The following is a 16,023-nucleotide window of genomic DNA, read 5'->3' as shown; positions in this document are numbered from 1 at the left end:
TTAAGACAACTCTCTAGGGTCTTAAGGAACAAGGGATTGTTGCTGCTAAACATTTACCAAGTGATAAGACTTTCTGGGCACTGTTTGGGCGATGTGGGGGTGACCATCTCGTCTTCCAGGTGGCTTTTGTCCTAAATACTCCAGGGAACCATCCAAGTTATTCAGAGAATCCACTTCACCGGAACATGCCCTAATGTGGTGCTTCAGCCCTGCCTCCCCTGAGCCAGACAGGGCCCCTGAGAGTGAGTCAGTCCCCGCTGGCAGAAACCCCCAGATTCTTGCTGGCAGAAACCCCCAGATTCTTGGCTTCGTTCACATGCGCCTGCCAGTGAGAGTAGAATACACAACCACTAGCTCCCTACCAAGGTTTTCCTAAAATGTTTTAATGATTTTAAATCAAAGGAGAAGTTAACACTTCTCTTTTATTTTTCTAAATTTAGGGAAGGGACTGGAGAGACAGACTATAACAAACGGGTACTGAATACCCACTGTGTGCCAAGCATGTACTAGGTAAAATATTTAAGTAAAACACTTCATTTCTTCCTCACTATAAACTAATGGGGGGGGGGGTAGGAATTATTAATATTCCCGTTTAAGCCACGGGGAAACTGAGACCCAAAGAGGTTAAGTACTTTGTCCTAGAACAGGCACCTGGTAAGACTCTTCACCGGGTTTTCAAACGCTGGAGAACAGGGTGGGAGGAAGCAAACTCGGGGTTGATCAAACCTGGCTCTATCTGATGCAAACTCATTTTCTCCAAGGGGCATCCCTGTGCCACAGAGAAACCAAGTATACAAGGGCAGATCCGAGGTAACTCTGGAAATGGGAGAGCCTCAATTCTCAATTCCACTGGTTGAAAGACCCTCGCAAACAGCTCACAGATGCGCCATCTAGGACAGGAAGGGGCACGATGTCTGGCCTGGGATAGAAGTGATGCTTACCAGAGGACATCTCTAAACCACATCCCACATCTCATTACATCCCAAAGATACACCAAACTGATGCAGGCCTGTCACGCAGAAAGGTACATTCAACTAAGAACATAAGTCCCACAGGAACCGCCAGAGTAATAAATGAATTTTTAGTATCCAGTTGGAAACGGTGGTATTGGTGGTATCTTCTTGAGATGATTAAGCTTGTTTTCAAATGTAGCAGACAGGTAGCTTCCACCCCACTTGGACACTCTGGAAAAGCCTGCCCGCCTCCTCATGGGTGTGGGCTGGCTGCAGACTGTTCTCTTTCAGCTTTGAGATCCATGCACTTCAAACTAATCTGTCAGCTTCCCTGCAAGCCTCTTCCTCTCTCCTTCCCCTCTGGGCCTCAGGTCCCAAATCTATAAAACAACGGATGTTAAGGAAAAAACCAGGCTCCCAGCACCCTCCCAACACCAACTTCTGGAATGACAAGGTAAGTGGGCACAGACCCTACTGCAGAAAAGTCGGTGATGCAACCCACTAGTCCACACACCCGATGGGACTCTAGCGATTGCCACCTCTTCCTTCACCACATCTTCTTCTCATTCTACTAATTAATGAATTCTTAAAATCCCTTAGGATTTTTAGAAACAGTCTCCTTCCTTCACTTCTGACCAGATGTGACCCTGTAGCCTCGCAGGTGTACACAGAAGCTTCCTCAGAGACTCTGCAGCTGGCTCCACCATCATCAGCCTCTCCCAGATCAGGTCTCCTGGGACTGGCAGCCAACTCCACCTGGGTGCAGAGGTCCTCACTGGGGAATGTGGGGTGAGGGTAGGGGCCATGCACATCTCAGTTTTCCCACTTATCAGAGGGCTAAACTATGTTTGCCCTGCCTACATCACAGGTTATGAAGATCAAAACTGGAGCATGGGTGAAAGTACCTGCTCTCTCCTCTGTAAGTAGTAATTCAATGTAAGATGGGATAGTGGCTGGGGAGAAAGCAGGGACTGGAATATACGACCTTGCATTTCTCCTGAATTCTAAGAGTAAAGATTCTGTGACTGTCAGATCTCCTTGTCCAAAAATATGTAAGGAAAACTAGCTGATGAATTCAGGGCCAAGTCTTTTTCTTTTTGTTCTCTGGCAAAAGTAACAAATTAATTCTTGCCCTTCCATTTATGACCCTCCCACCCTGGGAGAGTCACTGAACCTCTCTGAGCCTCAGTTTCCCACTTCTCAGAGGCTAAAATATTTGCCCTGCATACATCACAGATTATGAGGCTCAAATGGGCAGCTTGGGTAAAAGTGGCTGCTCTCTCCTTTCTAAGGCCCTAATCGAATGGAAGGAATTATAAACATTGTGCTTTGAGTCACTTCTTGATAGCACTTTCAGGAGATTTTGGTAATTGGCAGCAGGAAGACATAAACTTCCTACCTTACAAAGGTATTTCTCACTGTCCATCTTCAAACCCTATGCTGTAGACCTAGCTGTCCCATACAATGACCACCACCATTTGTGGCTATTGAGCACGTGAAATGTGGGTACTGTGAATTGGGATGTGCTAGAAATGAAAAAACAAAAACAAATTTTGAAAACTTGGTATGAAAAAAGAATGTAAAGCATCTCATTAATAATTTTTTGTATTGATTACATGTTCAAATTATAATGTTTTGGGTGTATTAGGCTAAATCAAATATATTATCAAAATCTAAACAAATTAATTAATAAAAATAAATTCTGCCTGTTTCTTTTTACTTAATTTCAAACATGGCTACTAGAAAATCTAAGATTACATGAGACTCGTGTTATATTTCTAAGGGGGAGCACAGCTCCAGGCAATCTCCATACCCTGCCCAAGTGTTTCTTCTTTGCCCTTCCTCCATCTTCAACGGACCAAGCTTTCCTGTTCTCTGAGCCCCACTTTAAAAAGCCACCTTTCTTGGGCCTTCTAACTGAGGATCTCATTCCTCTGAATTTCCAAAACACCATGGGATAGCAAGCTCCTTAAGAGCAGGGTCTGTACCTGACTAACCTTTGTTAATACCCTTAGCACCTAATATGTACAAAGCAGATGCTGACTCATTTGTTAACTGGATGAATAAATGAATGAAAGAAAGGCTGAAAAGAAACTGATATAGATACTCTTGCAGAAAAGAGGTGGAGAATGCCAGAGAAAAGCAATAGGAAAGTACTCCTTGTTAGCCAGCCAAGCTCTATTTCAGAACATACCAATTGAGACGTTTTCTAAACATCTCAATTCCTCAGAAATGAGGAAGTAACACCAACATATTAATTCCTTTAGAGGTGAACAAGATTTAAAAGAAATGGTCACTTTTCCCAAAAGTGAGCATTCTCTGCTCACTGTTGAGTGGCACGGCAAGTACTTACTAAACATCTGAAAAAAGTTATGCAGCTCAGCTTGCAGAATTTTAGTTGGTCCAAGGGAAATGCTAATTTAAAATTTTTGAGTCCCTGTAAAGAAAGTGTCCAAATGTCCTTGGGAGTGAGGTATATACAAAATTAGTGAAAAAATAATAAGTGATACACTATCTGCTCCAGCAAAATCCGGGAAACCTTGCTATTGCAGACAGGATGGACTAGTGGACTACCATCACAGTCTTGGAGTTATTCACTCAGGTGAGGGCTATTTACTTGGGGAGGAAGCATAGCTTCTTTAATTGCAAGGGGGAGTGGTGGTAAGGAGAGAATTTCTTTTTAAGATAGATGCAACCTTAGGGGGAAAAGCAAATATCCTAGCCTGAGTCTGGTATTTAATCCTCTCTGGAAGCACCAGAATCTTCTCTAAAGCTCTATATCTGGGCTCCCACCAGTCCCTGGCAAATTCAGACCTTTTACAAAGCTCTTGGGAAGACAAATGCAAGACAAATTTCCCAGGAGGAAATTAAATTCAAGCCCTGTGAGGCCTTTTCAGAACAAGATGTCTGAATCAATTCTCTCTACCTCCTTTTCCTCCAGCAGCAATAGGCTCCAACTTTCCTAGGAAGATCTTAACTAACAGCCATTTTGATGAAAGAGATTTAAAAATGGAGGCAAGGAAAAAGCGTTCAGAAGAGCTGCCTGCTAAAACCCCAAGCTCATAGGAGCAAATTGCCTATTTTAGGAGTCTTGTTTCAGGCCAACACCCAAAACAAACAAAAAGCACACAACTCAAAGCAAAAACCCATGGACTTTCCTTGGTCTCAATTGCTGGAGTCTGCCTACTCAATACTCAACTCAATCTTCCTGCCCTCTGGAGTCTACCAGGAAGAAAGCCAGCCAAGGCTTACCATGCCTGGAGGTACTTTAATCCTCTCCCTCAGGAGGGATGGGACAATAGCATCTGAGAGGTTCCTTCTTTCTACCAGTGCTTTTGCTTCACGTGCTATTCTTTCTAAGGGCGCGCATAACGGAACTTTCTAACATCCTCCATGGCCAAAGGCCAAGATAAAGAAGCACCCAAGACTGTCTGCTTGAGAACTAAAGGAAGTAGCGCCCCCTCTGGCCCAAATCCCATTTGTGAAAATGCCTCCAAGATGGGCATTTCCACAAGCATGATAAAAGCAGGCAGAGAAAGCACACATGTCCAGGTGGCTATCAATCCGGATGGATGGCCCTTATTAAAAAGCTGACACTCAGCTATGACTAAGAGTAAAGGCAACAGATATTTCAAGAAGCTCGTCACTGATGCAGTACACAACCATCCCAGCTGGAGCCAGGCCGGAGCAGCCTCCCTGTCCCCAAACACACGGCGCTCCACCCAGGTCAGCGGCAGCCCTGGAGCTTCTCCCAATCAAGTGGGGGCAAATATGTAAACAAGTCATTAGGGAAGCAGGCCAACAGGGCAGACGGTCGGCAAGGGCTCTCCCTCTTGCCCTCGGTCACTGAAGGGAAAGGAGATGACCCAAGCTTCGAGGTAATTAGCCAGACCGAGGCACGTCCCACGAGGCCCTGCTACTTAGCTTTTCAACAAGCCTCAGGGAGCCTGGGCCAACGGGGGAAAATGGCCACTTTCTGCTAAACAGTCTCAAGGCTAAGGTTCTACAATTTAGATGGTATTCCAAAAAAAGCTCTGGTCCGGAGGTGCAAAGGGCAGGGCACATCTGCGGAGGAAACAGTCACCTTAATTACCATGTCTAGAGAAAGTGCGATTTCATTACAGCCTCCAAAACTACCGCCCAAAAGAGGAAACCAGAGAAGTGTTTTCAATTTGAAAGAGACTGGAAAGGAGCGGGTGAGAGAGACCAACTCTCCCCACCCTCCCGCGACTTTGGACCACAAGGTGCTCTCCTACCTCAAAGGACATTACAAAAAAAACAACTTAAAAAACAAAAACAAAAAACCCTCAACAATCCAACCCCCGCTTTCAAAACTGTCGCCGTTATTTAAATGGCAAAATGTCTCACTTTAGTTTCCGGGGGCTGCAGCCCATTTAACTCCTTAAAAACGCACAAGGAGCGCCTCTGGCAGCAACAGCCCTCGCCGCCCGCCCCCGCCCCGTCCCGGGCCGCTGCGCCGGGGGCTGGCTCCCGGGAGGGTGGAACAGGGACGCGCAACGCCACCGCCGGATTGCCCGAGACCCGACGTCTGGCTCTGGACAGGGTCAGACTTTTCCAGTGCTCCAACTACAACTGAAGAGACAAGAAGCAATACTTGGATTCCAGAAACTTCCGTCAGGGCCAGTTCTGGGTCAGACCCTTGACCAAAAAATCCACCTCCTGCAGATGAACCGTTCCCAAGTGCCACCCCCTAAAACCTTCCACACAATCGAGAAAGCACCACCACCACCACCACCAGATTCTAAATAACTTGCGATCCAGGGTAACTTTTTTCTCCACAAACCCCAACTCCACATCTCCAAATCTTCAGAAATTTTAAGGAGATGGAAAGGACAAGTTGAAGAAGTCCAGTTTTAATTCGGGGAAGGGGGAAGGGAGGAAGAATGATGTTAATAACGTGGCTGCGGTATACCCGTGTGGGGTGAAACGGAACCAGATGCGGCTGCTACATGTGGAAAATGGGGGGGTGGGGGGACGTGTTGGGGGAGAAAGACACCGCAGAAATTTTTCAATAGGCTAATAGCTTCTGGGCCCAGAAAGAAGCAGGATTCACCCTCCCCACACACACACACATATACCACCACCACCACCAAAGGTGTCTGGGCTGCCTTCACAGGCTACGTGTTAAATGAACTCCATCTACAACGTCAATAAATTTCTCCGCAAATGAGTGCTCTAGCCCCTCTTCTCCCAACCTCAAACATGACGGAAGGAGGGGGCGAGGGGCAGAGGGGTCTGGGCCAGAGAAGCAACATGCATCGCTGCCGAGTACACCGCACCGGACAAAACCCTCATCCCTTCCCCCACCTCCTAGAAAAAGACTGAAACGGAACGTTCCCCTCCCCCGACCCCTTCGCGGGCCTTAACATCACCCACTGGGCGCCCTCACCATCTCCAAACTTCCGACCCTTTCGGAGATGAACTAAGAAGATAAGCCCCTCTGGAAATTGGAATTCCTTTCTCGCTCTCAGCTAAAGCGGATTCAGCCATTTGGTGACGACATACGAGTTAAAACCTATTCCGAGAGAAGCTAACCTACCCCTCCACTCCCTTCCCTCTTCATGCCCCGACCCACCCCCCAACACGACCCCAGACTTTCCTCAGGTGGAAAAAGACTTAGAAATACCCCGGATTTTCAGCGTTCCACCCAAAGCTACCTGCTGAATTGGGGTGAATCCCTGCGAGTGGACTAAAAAGAGATGGAGTGTAACGCAACACACACACACCCCAGCTCGCTGCCCACTCCCGCCCTCCTCCCCAGTATTAGGACACCGAGGGCCGCCGCCGCCTTCGCCCCGGCCATGTCCCCCCTCCCCGGACTCACCACGGGGTCGCCGCCGCCTCGCCAGCTCCCCAGCGCGACTTGGCGGAAAAGTTGGTCGGCAGGAGGAGCGGCGGGACGAGCGCGGGCAGGGGGCGCAGAAGGCGATGCGAGCGGAGGGAGGGGAGACAAAAGGGGGGCGCAGAGCGCTGGGGAGGGAGTTGGGAGGTGGAGGGGGGCGGGTAACGGGCGGAGGGAGGCGCCGGACCCGACCCGGCTGCGGCGGGGTAAGCGCGCAGCCAGGAGGCTCCAGCGCCGGGGGCCGCTCGGGACGCCAAGTCCGCCCCGGATCTGGGGGCGCCGCGGCTCTTACCTCACTGGGCGCTGCGGTTCCGCCTGTGGAGAGTCAGCCGTGGCTTGTGCGGGCAGGCGCCCGCGTTCCCGGCTCCGACCCCCCGCCGCCGGGCTCCTGGCGGGGCCGCGAGAGCCCCGCGGCCGGCCCTCGACTCCCGGGGGCGCTCGGCGCCCGGCGCCTTCAGTCCGGGCGGGAACAATGGAGCCGAAGCTGGTGCCCCAGAGGCGGGGCGGGGGGGAGGGCTCCCGTCCGCCGCCCGGGGTCTCCAGACCCTGTGGCCCCCCTCTCCAGATCCGGCGGCGGCGCCTCACGCTTCTTGCAGCCCGGGCTCCATCGCCCTGCGGCGGCCCCGGCGCCGCGGCGTGTCCGACTGCAGTCCTGGTACCGTGCGCTCTGCGGAGCGCCCCTCGGACCGGAGAAAAGTCCGCGGTCTCCTCTGCTTTTCCAGCTGTGGCGAGCGATCGCGGCGGGGGAAGGCGAGGTCGCCGCAATGCGCTAAGCAGAGTCTCGGTCCTGTCCGGACGTTGCCGCCCAGCTCCGGGCACAGCCCGGGCTCCTCCGCGCGCTGCGGCTGGACCGGAGTTCGGGCTGCCGCTCGTTGCTGCCCGCTGCTAGGCCGTCACACCAGTGCCCGCAGGAGCGCTCCGAGCGCTGTGCGCCGGCGAGGCGCGAGGGCTCCCTCTCCCACTCCCACCCCGCGCTAGTCCCACCTCCTCCTCCTCCCCCATGCAGCTGCCTGCTGGGCCTTGTAGTTCCTGAGCCTTGGCCCCCGAGAAGCGGGGAGCGGGCTGAGCTACCTGGCACTCTGCTGCTCTTCGCTTGCAGCCTGGTCTGCATCTGAGTGCGTGTCCCCCGCCCCCATCTGAGCATCGCCTGGAGGGCGCCCACACGCAGACCCTGGGCAGATGAGTAGTTTTGGGGAGTGAGGTGAGAAGACGCTGTCGCCCTGAGGTTCTACGTGGAGGCGAGAGCTTTGAAGTCTGACTAACTGTATGCCTGAGGGAAATGATTTTCTTGCTCTACATCTCAGTTTTCTCATCTGTCAAAGGGGGATAATAGTACTTTCCCTGTAGAGTTGAGGATTAAATGGACTAGACGAGGGCCTGGCATACTCAATAAATGCAAGCTATTTTTATTCATGAGAATAAAAGGGTCCCCACCTCAGATCCTTTCCTCCCAGCCCACTTTCCCCAGCCAAATAGTTTAGGTTTTGTGGTCCATGGGAAGCTGGGTCCTGTCAATTTTACAGCGCCATTCTTGGCCTCCAGAAGTCTTCAGGCTGCCATGAATGTTTCTGAAGCAAAGAGTGAATGGGGGGAGTTGAGGGGTGGTGTTGGTTTGGAAATTAATCAGAGCCCACCCAGAGTACACTCCAGTACTCTATGGAACCAGAGGGAAAGTGGCTAAAATGCCCTTTCCTCTGGATCCTTCCACAGAGTGGTAGAATTTAATGGTTCCCTAATCCAAATGGACTTGAGTCCTCTGGGGAACTTTTGAAAAATACAAATTGTTGCACCTGCTCAGACTTGAGGAATTAGGTCATCCCAGGAAGGAGCAAAGAGTTTGTATTTTTTCTACAGATCCCATGGTGCCAGATTGGAGAACACTGGTAGGGTGAGAAATATGTCACATTAGGTATGAAAGATACCTTCATTCTGTCCCCTACTTATGGGCTGTTTAATTTTGGACAAGTCGTGCATCTGCAAAGACATCAAGACTTATTTACATATTATCCCCAGTTGGTTGGGACTCCTTTACTGTCACCAACACAGTGTCATTCACATAGTAGGAGCCCAGTAAATATTTTTTGACTGACCAAAGAGTAAATATTCAGTAAATATTTATTGAAAAAGTGAATACATTTAAAACTAAATAAAAAGCAGGAACTCATATTTGTGGACTAGATGAACTTCTGCCATTGTTTATAGGCTAGAAGCTATCTCCCCACCCTTCCACCCTTCAGCTCCTCATCAGCCTCTTTATAAAAAATAAATTTTATTGGGGAACAGTGTGTTTCTCCAGGGCGCATCAGCTCCAAGTCATTGTCCTTCAATCTAGTTGTGGAGGGTGCCGCTCAGCTCCAAGTCCAGTCACCGTTTTTGTCAATCTTTAGTTGCAGGGGGCACAGCCCATCATCCCATGGAGGAATTGAACAGGCAACCTTGTTGTTGAGAGCTCACGTTCTAACCAACTGGGCCATCCAGCCACCCCTTTTCAGGCTCTTTTTAAATCCTCCCATATAAGCTGCCCACCCATTCAGCCTCCTTCATTTTAAATAATTCTCATTCCAGGCCTTTACGAAGCAGAACTCAAGCCCATCTCCTTTGGAGAGGCCTTCCCTGTAAATCCCAGCCCTGTTCATCCCTGGAACCCCTACTGACCTCTGGTATGATACTTAACTTTGTTAGTTGTCTTTTTTACTCTTTCTCTCTAGCTAGCTCCTAAACTGTATCAGGGCAAGGATTCCATCTCCGTATGTGACCTAGCTCAGGACTACTCAGGAGGTGTTTTACATATTTTTGTTGTTGGCAGACTTCATGAGGGTGACCAGAGGAGGAAATACAATTTAAGGGAATGTGAGTTGGGAACACAAGCTATGGAAAACCCAGCATTTATGTTAATACCCAACCGCTATTTTCCTACTTTATTACTAAAAGACATTATATCACCATTCCTCTCTAAGATTCTTCTAAGCCAGGGTTTTGTTTTTGTTTTTGTTTTTTAAGGAGGGCGAAGCTCACAGTGGCCCATGCGGGGATCAAACTGGCAATGTTGGTGTTATCAGCACCACGCTCTAACCAACTGAGCTAACTGGCCACCCCATAAACCAGGGGTTTTTAATCTAGCCCTTTTTTTCTTTTGATTTGGAAGCATTTTAGGAGTATCTTGAAGACAAAAGAGGAGGCTGAAGAATGTGCCCTTGATTTAAACAGAAAGAGAATGATCTAAATGCCTGTCTGTTTGGTGTTCAGGGGCCTAGATCCGATGCTGAACAAATTTCTCTATAGATTTAGCAAGAAACCGAAATGAAAGCAAGTGGCCAGCTTGGTAGCTCTCCCTCCCCCAGCTCTCAGGGAAACACCCAAAGACAGTGGAATGGAAAAGGTGAGAAACCCCGAGAACGTATGGGCCATTCACACAGACCACAGACATGGCTCCTGAATAATTGAGAACTGCCTGCTTTTATCCTTCCAGCTCTGCTCTCCTTCCATGCTGCTCCTCCCCCTCCTCTTTCTGAAATGCAGACCCTTCACTTCGGGATAGGCTCTAGGCCAGTGGGGAGAGAGTATCCCCAGGGTGGCCCTGACCAGCTCCAGGCAAAGGAGGTCAGACAATTGCTCTCTGCCTGCCTCTGTCCTGCTCTGAGGCCTCCTGGCACCTTGCCTCCGCACACAGAAACGTAATCTTCCCTCTGAGATAACAAAGAGCTGGGAGGGTCAGGGAGGATTTGTAGGCCCCTTGCCCTGCCAGCTAGACGTCTGAGGGGGAGACAAAGGCCCTCACGCTGGAGGACCTGATAACCAGTTGGGAACCTGTTGCCTCCTAGATCTGTGGAAGGAGGGGACCGGTGCTGAATGAAACAGAGTAAACAGAGCTCTCCCCAAAGCCCGATCAGTTCTCTTTGTTTGGGAACACTGCACAAAAACTTTTCCCTTTTCCTTCAGCTACTTGCGTCCTCAGAGTTCTTCCACAGAGAAGGGAGCTCCTCCTCTCTCCTAGTGTTCCCCTGCTCCAACCGAGTTTAGCTATTTCAGGGCCCAGCGGTTCCCACCCCCTACACTGGGTTGGTACTGCGCAGTTAACACCTGCCTGTTACAGAAGTGGCAGGAGGCAAGCAACATCTACACTGCGGTGAGTCTGGGCCATAGAGCTGCTCAGGCTGGCTTCGGGCTTCGGGAGTCCCTGAGACTGGTGGGAACCGGCAGGGGCTCAGTTTTGAGGCCTGGTTGCAGGAAGGGATTCAGGAGGAGGGAACCGTCTGGGTTTTTCCCTACAAAGTGGATGTTCACAGGTTCCTAGGAACAGGTGGGCAGCCGAGCCTTTTGCCCCAGGCCCCTGGAGTTAAGGAGCGGCAGTCAGTTACCATCTGGCTGCCATTTGGTGACCCCTGGCTGTTCCCAGCACAGTTTCAGCGTATCAGGGAAGGGAGGATCTTGTTTGGCTTGGTGTTTTTGTAAATAACATTTCACTCTCTCCTACCAACTGGAAGTGGGAAAGGGAGCTCCGCAGCAGTGGCAGCTAAGCTTGTCTGGCCCTAACATTTATTCACTGCGCATTGGGGAGGAGGGTGACACATTCCACTCGTGTGTCAGGCACTGTGCTAGGCATAGTGGACCTAAGATGAAAGAGACAAGGGCGCTTCCTCGGGGAGCTCACAGTCTTGTGGGAGAGATGAAACATTGCAAATCATGCCACACCAGGGGCACTTGCAGGGTGTTTGGGGAGGAGACATCAGGAAAGGAGACAACTCAGGGGAAGTGATGCCTGAATCTTTAAAGATGACAAACAGCATGTGACAATCCACGCACTCATCTGGGATAATCGAGGAAGACAAGACTAAAGGGTGGGAGTGTTGAAGCTTCTGTAGTCTTTTGCTCTGAAAGAATGAACTCACATAGTAAGTGCTCAATAAATGGTAGCCATTGTTGCTCTATGTCAGCACAGGATCTTTCCTTTGGCCCAAGACACATCTTTTAGAACTTAATTTCCAGGTATCTTTGTGGTGTTACAATCCATTAACTGCCACCACCCCGAGATTCTCTTTCCCCCAAGACCCACGCAGAAAAGGATTTATTTTTCCCACTAACCTCCCCCTTCCTTGCCGATCTCCCTAAATAAGCAGCCCCTTTTGTTATAGGTTTCCCTGTGAAACAACAAGGAAACAAGATCACATATGGAGAAACTAACAAGATTTATAAATCTCAACGATCCTTACAGTCATGGTGCCTGGTGTAAGTTTCAGACTCCCCTAAGAATGCTCACTGCAAACCAACTGGCCTTTTGTCTTCTGCTTTCTTCCAGGGCTCCTTCAACTCTCCCTTCTTTCTGACCCCAACTTACAAACCCTCTCCCAGTAAAAGCTGCTCATCCAAAGCACTGGGCTGGGTCCTAGAGAGGTGACAGAGGTGGCAGTAGCAGAACAGTGGACAATTTGCATTTCTGAGGACTCCCCAGGAGTCGAGGACCCTGTTCCTTAGGCTTCTGTCCTACTTAGGGACAAAGATCAAAGTTTCAGGTTAGACTGGGATACTTGAGGATTCAACTTTGAAGTGGATTCCAACCAAGGATATGCTAACAGAGTTGCAGATGACATCTCCTGGGTTGTTAAGAACTTTTGGTGATATGGGGATGGGCGGGGTCAAGGAGGAAGACAATTTAAAAATAGACAGTGTTCTCCCAGATAAGTTAAAAAAGACAGATAGGCATTTTCAGAGACTGGAAGATAAAAGTGTTAGTGAGGTTGTGAGAAAACAAGCACGCAAAACCATTGTTGGTGGGAGTGCTGATTGGATAGCCTCACTGAGGGCCATTTGATAACATTTCTCAATATTTATTAGGTATATATTTTACATACTTTTTGACCCAATAATTCTTCTTCTAGGAATGTAATATACAGATGTCCTTGTATATGTATACAAAGACTGTATATATAATCTATATACAATGATAATTATTACAGCATTCTTTTTGGCTGAAAAACACTAAAAACAACGTACATGCCCACCATCTGACTGGTCCACAGGAGACTTGGTGAAATAAATCACGGTAAATGCGTGTAAATGCAAATCTGTGCATCTGGTAAAAGGAATAAGATGAAGCTATATGTACTAATACGGAGAGGGAAGAGCAAGAAGCTTTGTACAGTGTTACATAAGGGATCACTTTTGTGAAAAAAAAACAGGGGCACGCACACACTCACACATTCAAATACCTAATACATGGGTGCTTATCTATATGTAGATTACCTGGAAGAAAATTCGCATACACAACTGGTGAACTGAATGACTAGGGGTTTGGGGGAGGGAAGGGGACTTTAGACTATGCCCTTTGGCACTATTTAAAATTTTCACTATGTTCCTACATTTTTGCCCCCTTAATTGAATTTCATTCTTTTGTTTTAAACAAAACAAAGGTCTATTAACCAAACTGTTACCACAATAGTGGTTTTTTTTGGGGGGGGATGTGATTATAAAAGGCTTCCACTTTCTTTTTTACATGCCTATGTATCATTTTAAATTTTTGCAAGGAGGGTGTTTACAGGGTCATCTGTATGGTTGAGGAGGTTGTTTCAGGGGCCGAAATTCTGTGTGCTGCTGCAGAGTTACATCTGCCCAGAGGAAGTGGCACCTTTCCCAACTTGTTCAAAGTCACCCTGGCCCGACCATGTACTACTTTTATGATCAACAAAATAGTAATAATCATCATCATAATAATAATTAATTGCATATTTACAAAAAGCAAACATACACAGAGTGATATGATTTCATCTTTAGGCAAGAAGAGACATCATAAAGAAATGTCCTGTCAGATGCAAGTCCATTTGGACAACATTTAAGTGGCCACTCTCAAGCCTTCACAAGACACTCTTAAGCCCTCACTCATAGTGACCACAACCCTGACCACCCTGCAAAATGGCCCCTCATCTGAAGAGAAAGAGAGAGAGAACATGAAAGCTAATCTTCTGGAATCTCAGTTGACTGAACAATGCTTTGGGTTCAGCAATGGCTGGAGACCCCTCTGACCACTAGTGTTTCCTGAAACCGGCTTTCCTCCATGCCAACCAGTGCAGAACCCTCTCAAGGCACCTCTATGAAGCCTGCCTTTCCCCTAGTGCTCTGCTGCCCATAGGTGGCTTTGATCAGCAACTGAAGGGGGAGGGGGGTGTCTTTAGGCATTTCTTTGCTGAGTCAGCTGCAGTAGATTTTTGATGCCTGTCTAGAAAGCAATCTGGATGGGTGTTGGGTCCTTTTAGATCTTCCAGGAAGTTTCTTACTAAGCCTAGATAGAGGCTAATAATTCACTTTGGTGTTCCTAAAGCCACTTGTTTGATAGGTTTCCAAGCATGTGAGCTTATTTTTTTAAGAAGTGCAAAGAAAATACAAATAACTGTGTTAGATTTGATCTCTCTGCTTGAGACTTTAAAAAAATGTTTTGTTTTGAGGCCATAATGGCTAATATTTAATGAATGCTTATTATGAGCAGGCACCTTGCTAAACGCTTGTACCTAGGTCAACTCATTTAAACCTCACAATGAGATAGATACAGGCATACCTCAGAGATATTGCAGGTTCAATTCCAGACCGCCATAATAAAGTGAATATTGCAATAAAGCGAGTCATAATTTTTTTGCTGGTGGAGGGACTTGTCTTCAGTTTGTAAAAAAAATGCAACATCCGTGAAGTACAATACAGTGAGATATGCCTGTACTAGTTTAGCTCCCAATTCACAGGTGAGAAAATTGAGGCTAAGAGAAGCTCAAAAGACCCACAAGTAGATAGGTGACGAAGGAAGGCTACAAATCCAGACAGTCTAACTCCAGAGCCTTCATGCAGCCATTTCACCTTGGGGAAAAATGCTGCTCTTGATTAGCAGTGTCTATAGAAGGGAATTTAAAACCACTCTTTCTTTACAAATTCAATTATTTAAAAAAAAGTTGAAACCACACCAAACAGAATTGTAACAGTTTGAGTGTGTGCTTTAAAGAGAACTTGTTACTAATCTGCTTGAATCAACACCGGTGCCATTTTTCTGAAACAGCTGTCTTGTAGGATTTTGTGACTGTGTGTGTGTGTGTGTGTGTGTGTGTGTGTGGTGTGCGCACGCGCTGGGGGTAAGGCGTGCAGTTGTAGGAAAAAAGAGCTGAAATCTGACCTCTGTGGGCCCAAGTCTTAGTGTCACTTAGTAGTGTTGGTAGGTTTTAGAATCACTCTGTCCTCTCAAGTTCAACTGGTTCTGTTGGAGGTGTTGTTCAGGAATTACGAGTTAATGCTGAAGCAGGAGTTAGTGAAAATGTGGAAGGCATTTTTACTGAGACTCAACCAGCCTGTGCAGAAACTGTATTTTAAGTAACCATATCTCTGTTATGAATAGGCCCACAGAGAATTGAGATGGAAAGAATCTTTCAAATCGAATGTGCTTTCTGCTAGGTATGTTTCAAGTTTATTTTTCATTTTAATCTTATTCCATACCTCCTACCCCCACTCGCTTATAATTTCATCTCCTTCTGTCTTTCAAAGTTTCGAGGAGAGAAGCAAGAGGCAGTATTCTGATTGGAGACAAGGTTTGGTTTTTTTACTTCACTGCCAGCTTAGCTTTGCCAAAAACCCTTGTTTGGCTGTAGTGTTTCCTCACCTCCATGAAAGATCCCAGAAGCAGACCCCTTGCTCCCACCTCCCACCTTCCCACGAGTATAACTTGGGACACTAGTTGCCCAAATTAGAGTTGTGCTTAATACTGTGATTCCAAACCAAGGTTTTAAATGCAGTAAACAATCAAAAAGTTTGTAAAGGCAAAAAGTTGAATATAAGCATGAAGGAACACAATCCAGCAAGACAAGTATCCAACTCCTATTTTGTGTCCCTGTCTGTCACTAAACCTGTCCCTCCAACAGGACGGCCACCCTCCGCAGCAGTACTCTGCAATTAGCACTGAAGGTACAAAGTTCTCTCTTAATTACTAAATGGGGAAGTGCTGATGAGGGCTCAGCTCTGTGGCTTCTTTCTTCCTGGATTTTTACTGAAGCTCCAGGAAGGGAGCCAGGATATTTGACGATATTTGTTTCTACAGATACTCCACTCCCTTTTTTTCCTTCCAGATCAGATGATCGTGTGTTGGTGGCAGCAAAAAAGCAGAGTATTGCTGACAGGTAAGGTATTGCTGGAAACACACCGGACAATGAGTGCATACCCGACTTTCTCCAGATGGTAGGTTGT

General features: G+C 47.7%; 1 protein-coding gene across 17 annotated transcripts in view; it reads right to left on the bottom strand.

Moving 5' to 3' along the window:
• Positions 1 to 7,779, bottom strand: part of FGFR1 (fibroblast growth factor receptor 1) — a 46,204-nt gene extending 38,425 nt beyond the window's left edge. For 8 of the 17 annotated variants that reach the window (XM_074329634.1, XM_074329635.1, XM_074329636.1 and 5 more), the window contains exon 1: positions 7,109 to 7,700. The gene's annotated coding sequence lies outside the window, so the exon portion shown is untranslated. Of the gene's footprint in view, positions 1 to 6,798; positions 7,073 to 7,108 lie in introns of those variants that run through there. The other 9 variants (XM_074329641.1, XM_074329647.1, XM_074329640.1 and 6 more) reach the window with 8 other exon arrangements.
• Positions 7,780 to 16,023: the final 8,244 nt, after the last annotated feature.

This window comes from Rhinolophus sinicus, linkage group LG04, assembly GCF_036562045.2.
Source record: "Rhinolophus sinicus isolate RSC01 linkage group LG04, ASM3656204v1, whole genome shotgun sequence".
Lineage (NCBI taxonomy): Eukaryota > Metazoa > Chordata > Mammalia > Chiroptera > Rhinolophidae > Rhinolophus > Rhinolophus sinicus.
The sequence above is the reverse complement of the archived record's forward strand: the minus strand, read 5'-3'. Positions and strand labels throughout refer to the sequence as shown.